Genomic DNA, 6,375 nt, shown 5'->3' on the forward strand with positions numbered 1-6,375 from the left:
TTCTCACTGTATGAGTCTGTTTCCATTCTGCTGGTTAATTTTGTTCAATTTGGTCTATAAAATTAAAGCAATCTCAATCAAAATTCAAGCAACACATTTTTGTAGATATTGACGTTGTGATTCTAAAACACACTGAAAAGGAAAAAGAAATGAGTAGCCAAAATAATTCTGAACTCATAAAAACTGATTTCAGCATTCAAGCAGAACTCACATTTCCTGACTTAAGCACTTATTATAAAGTTGCACTAATTGAGACAACGTGGTAATTGGAGAAACTGGAGTAAATAAATACATATATAAGTAGATTGGAAGAGAGAGATCAGAAGTAGACTCACAAATGCAGCCAATTTATTTTTGACAAAGATGTGACTGTAATTCAGTGGAGGCAAGACAGTTTTTCAAGCGGCGCCTTAACCGCCAGCCATAGGCCAAACAGAACAAAACCTTGATACATGCCTCATATCATATACAAAATTAACTAAACTATATATTATAGATCTAAAAATAAAATTTAAAACTACCAAAGGTCTAAAAGAATATATAGGAAAAAATTATGTGACCTTGGGTCTGGCATTTCGTTTTTAGATGCAATACCAATGCACGATTCATTTTACATTAGAAACACGTAGCATATTGTAAGACATTGAGGGAAGAATAGCTATGAGATTGTTTCTTAAATCCAGAAATGTTTTGTCAGAGGAAGTAACACTATCCATGGCAAGACCTGTCAATTTATGGGGTGATGTTGAAGAAACGAGAAGGGAAACACCTGATGATAATGGCAATAAAAAATTCCAGTTCAACGCCAAGCAGAAAACAAAGGTTTTGCTCAGCACACTCTGTTCAAAAAGGCATAGCTGCTACATTCAGTACGACTCCCCATAAATTATGGTCCTGATAAGGAAGCAAGCAAGCAAGAAAAACCTTTAGCCCGCCAAAAATTATTGCTAGCAGTCTTCAGCTACATGTCAACTCACATTGCAAGTGAGTTTCTCATCCTCTGGATTGTAAAGATCACGAAGTCACGCTGACAATAGACGTTACAATACTTTTAGAAAGCTACTTTGAGTTGATTTCCTGTGCCATCTATTCAATAGGATGCCTCCTATCAGAGTTTAACTTAGTGGAAAAGCAGAAGCCATCAGATGAATTTCCTCTTACGGCTCAGGGAATGTATTGCTCTGATCGCAGCAAATTGAATGCTTCCTCAAAGACACATCTGTTGGTATTTTTAAACAATATTTTTTTATCTCCATCTTATTCCTGATTACCTTATACCTAATTCTAAGAATTTTGAGAATACACTGGATTGGTAACTTGCATAAATATCACTAAGTAAAAAACATTCATTCCTGAGACTATGAATTGAAAAGAAAAAATGTGAGATGTTTTCTTTCATTCCTGTAGCAAAATGTTTAATTTTCTGTTGCTTTTGAGTTTAATTCATTAATTTTGAAGCTTTAATTGGAAATCAGTTTTGATTCAGAAGGTGGGAGTATTTCTGCTTGGATGATGATTACCACCCAATACGCACAAAAGAAAATTCTTTGCATATTATGTTAAACTCGGGCTTGTTGCTGAAGTGCTGTTCAGTGTTCCTAAGCACATAAGTGTCAGATAAGCTTCTCCAGGCATGACTGATAGCGCTGTTGGCCATAAGTTTAATATTAATGAATCAGCAATATATATTAAATGAGGCATCGTTAAACAGAAACACACATCAAACAAGACTATTTATTGATCAGGTAATAAAAATATCGTCACTAGAAGCTCACAGAAGACCTAACCCTATATTTTCCTTAGCAGAAACGGTTCACGATTCACTAATTCAGTGTTCATGGCAGCTTTATGGATAATAACTACCGTAGATAACAAGACGTGACTTTATATCTAAAGTTAAAATTCAGGTAAGTGCTTTGCAGGAGAGACTTTTAGTATTAGGTGAGTGCTGCTTTTTTCTTTTGTTCATGTGGAGACAGCATGTGTTACGGTAGATGGTCAGAGAAGATGTTCTGGAGGATATGGTGGGGTGTTAAAAATAAACTTTAGAAATAGAATAGGCCCCCGTAAGTGTAAATGAGAGTGGTCCGATGCAACAGGCCTTTTGGTGAGAGAGCAGGGTTTATTCTTGGCCCTGAAGGAAGCCAACACGGCTGGAGCTCAGGACTGACCCATATTCATCACACAAGTTCTAGACTTTGCAAAACTTTATGGATCCTAATTCTAAATACTAGGCCGTCCTTGAAAGAGGCGGATAGTAGCAATGACACAGTCTTTTTCTATCTTCGAGAAAACTACCCAGCAAAAAATACCTAGGAAATACTACATTAGACTTTAGTGGTGGCAGAAGAGATTAAACCTACATTTAAGGCTATCTACGGTAATTAGTAATTGAAAGGCATTTTTCTAAAATCACCTGGAAAGATCTAGGTGGTACATTGCAACTAGACTTCTACAAAAGCACGAAGTAAGGCCAGTAGCTAATTTGACAGTTTGATTATGTAGTGACAAGAGGTCAGGCTACTCTAACCACACGAAAGAGAAGAGAAAATAAACAAAGCTAAATTACTTTTCATGTTATAATCCATTTGGTGAAAAACCCACTTTATATTCATAAAGTGGGAGCTCGTGTTTCTTTTTCCAGGAGAGGAACGAGGAGGGATAATCCACCAGAGAAAAAGCAGCCATCGTCTCAAGGCAGAAAACATTAGTCTCTTTCCATGGATGGCAGTTTTGTAATTTAAAAAGTTGTAAATGTTTAATTTGTTTCCCTAATCATTAGAGCTAGCAGTGATTGTTTGTTAAATCCTCTGTTTTAAGATAGTATAACCATATTATTGCTTGCTTTATATATATTTTTTCAGAAAGGCAAACATCTCCAACACTGCTTTTTCTTAAATTATTGTTTATATATTATATCTTTTAAATAAATATTTACATGATTCAGAATAGATGAATTTTGACTCAAAGACTAAACATCAGAGAATGAATTCTGAGAACTATTAAATTTTTGAACCACAAAATGAACAAGTAAAGAAAATATGGGTGGCCACTAATTACATAAAGCACTTGAAAAATTCAATATGAATTTTAAATTTCTACTTGCAGAAATTTCTGAAGTTTAAATTTCTTATATCAGCCACGCCTGTGATTAGACAAGAAGGCTGCTTTTTGCCCTGGTATGATGGGTGGTGATTTCTCAGAGTGCGGAAGGTAATGCTTTTCAGAGAAGAGACAGTTATTTGCATACTACTCTTTGCCAAGTACTCTGCCTTCCTTTGACTTAAAGAGCACTTCAAATATTGTGCAATTAACTGTTATCAGCTATTGTGTGTGAGTCATTTCGTCTGAAATAAAGATAAAACAAGGACACTGGAAGTTTGTCTGAAACAATTCACAGGTTTGACGTGAATGGAAATTCAAATATCAATCCCGGAGTGACAAGTGAGCATTTAGGCCTTGTCAAATGCAAAAGCTTGTGATTCATAGGAAAAAAGTTATTTCAGAAAAAAAGAAGGAGCACAGGAGAAAGCAGAGAATACTATTTGCTTCAAGGTTACATAGGACACTGTTAAATTTGAGCTTTTTTTTTTTTTTTTTTAACCTCAGAACCTTGAATACCAACATTTTTAAAAAGCCTAAAATTCCGTTTGGAAGAAACATTCAAGTCAAAAAGCATTGCAGTGGCCCTGGCTGGTGTGACTCAGGGGATTGAGCACCAGCCTGCAAACCAAAGGGTTGCTGGTTCAATTCCCAGTCAGGGCACATGCCTGGGTTGCAGGCCAGGTCTCCAATAGGGGGCGCATGTGAAGCAACCACACTCTGATGTTTCTCTCCTCTCTTTCTCCCTCCCTTCCCCTTCCTCTAAAAATAAATAAATAAGATCTTTAAAAAAAAAAAAAAGAAGCATTATAGTGGAGTGTCCTGAGTCCAAAAGCATTTCACATTTAATGTGAAGCTGATAGTTTTCTTTCCTCTTTCTTTTTCAAATGACTTGGCATCTTTACAATGTCGCTAAAGCTTGCTGAGTGCAAGTTCCTTCTGCTCATTCCACTACCATTGTCCCCCAAGCTCTGTTCTTATGCGTGGTCGGAGTATTTGCCACCTCTGTGGTAACATTGGAAAGAACTGGGAAATGTATAGAATCCTAACACCTCCCAAGTAGGTCTGGAGTTTGTATGCTATATTTCACTTTTAGAGACTATCTTTAAGTTTAAAATATTTTCTACATGTTCCATGGCAATGGCTTCAAGGAGAAGAATATATTAATATATTTAATAACTCTAAATAGGATGCACTAATTTATCAACTACTCTTTAAGGAGACATTCAGGGATAAAAGGAACTAAATTATTCCGAACTAATTTTCTCCCCAGATATCACCTCTTCACCTCTAATTTATTGTTCTTAGTGACAGTAATGCAGTCTTGTCTTTTCATCTCTGTTCCTTCTAGACTATAATTGCAGGTTTTTTTCAAATTAACCTATTATTGTGTGTTTTTTCATAGAGATATAGCAAGGAAGGCACTGAAGAAAAACTCCTCCCAGAGTTGTTCATGAAAAATAACATGTCCTCTCTTTAGCAGCAGATATAATTAGGCGAGCTTAACTTTCCTCAAGCTGATACCAGTAGGCATAGCCCACCCCCTAAACCTTTATATTTTATAGAAGTAATTTCTAATTTTTATAATGAGCTTTTCTTCTGAGACTCTGTGGTCTCTTTTGACTCTGTTTAATTAGTTAGAGGTCTTTGGGCTTCATCTGTGGGATATAATCTTTGCGTAAGCAAGACTCTTCAGGTTATTGGATTTATACATTTTCACCATGTTATTTAAACGTTGACTAAAAACAACGAAGTGCACATAACGATGAAATAGCAGAGAAGGATCGATCCGTTAGGAATGTTCACACCTGTGAGTAACACCAAGCCCAGCTGCAGGTGGTTTAAGCCATGAGGGCGTTGCTTGTGTTTCCCCTTCATGCGTTTTGATGGCAGGTGACCACGAGGTCGCGCTGATAACTCCATGGCCTCACTGAGGTTCAGAGTCTCTTCCTCATGTCTCATGTTCATTGGGTTGGTTTTTTATTAAAAGTGATCTTTTTCTGCCTATCCCTAAAAATCCTAGGTAATTTAAGATTAGATATTCTTCCAATGGATTACATAATGTGAAATTGTAAAAATATATCCCTTTACCCCACAAAGAAAAGAGATGAAATCACACTGGCATACAAGACGAGTTCAGGAAATGAAGGAAGCATAATGTGCTAGACTTCCTGGAAATACTTCCACACAGATCATCCTTGCCTCTCCCTATAAAGCAATGTCCTCCACAGTCTGATGAATCAAGAAAACATTTTGATTGTACCTTCTGGATTAGACAAAAAATGATTTGAAAATAAACATATCAGATCATGCCTTAGTGAGTTCTAAATTCCTCCCAATGCTCTAGCTCATCCTGGCCTGGCCCACCTCACGTCTGAGCTTATACCCATTGTTTTCTCTGCTCCACTTTGCTCCAGCCATGCCAGCTTCCCCACTGGACATACTGCATATGCTCGCACCTCGTGTCTTTGGCTGCTTCCTCAGTCTGTAAAGTTCTTCCCATTAATATCCCATCAACTCTCTCCTCACTCCCTTTAGGTCATTGTTTAAATCTTGTTTCTCAGAGAAGCCTGGGCTCACAACCCTTTCTGTACACCCAAGCCCAGCTCTTCCACCGTTCTTCTTGCTTCTACTTTTATCCTTAGGACTCACGTAGCATCCTCTTTGTTTAAATTTTTTATCATCTAGAGCCAAATGCAAGTTCAGTGAAGGCTGAGATTTTTGTCTCTTTGTTCAGTGTGATAACTCTGGCACCAAGAACCGTTCATAATTTGGGAAATTCTCAGGATTTGGGAGAATTGAGCTTTGTTTCAGGGTCTCAGAGAGAGTGCAAGTTGTAAGTGGCATAGCGACTAAGATTGTTGCTAAGACACAAGAGATTTTTTTCTATATGTGGTTTTCCATTTTCTCCCTTTTCAGATGGGACTTTGTATTGATTTTCTAAAATGTTTTCCTTTCTGCTGTTGAATATTATGTGTATTCAAGGAAAACACCCAGACTTAGCTATCCCAGTCACCATCTCGTGAGCCCTTTACTCTGGGGTGGAGGGGAAGGGAGTGTTGGCTTTGCTGCTGCACTTCTCTCTTTCCTATCACCCCACTCAACTTCTGTCATGTCCACGCAAAAGAGGAGCTATCCGAACAAAGCCAGGTTTCTAAATTAATTAAATAATTAAATTTTTAATTGTGGTTTCAAAACAGTCTTAATTGCCATCATCACTGTACAATTGATCCTTTTCACATCTTTTACCCTCCACCCAATTCCCTTCCCCTT

This window comes from Desmodus rotundus, chromosome 11 (assembly GCF_022682495.2).
Source record: "Desmodus rotundus isolate HL8 chromosome 11, HLdesRot8A.1, whole genome shotgun sequence".
Lineage (NCBI taxonomy): Eukaryota > Metazoa > Chordata > Mammalia > Chiroptera > Phyllostomidae > Desmodus > Desmodus rotundus.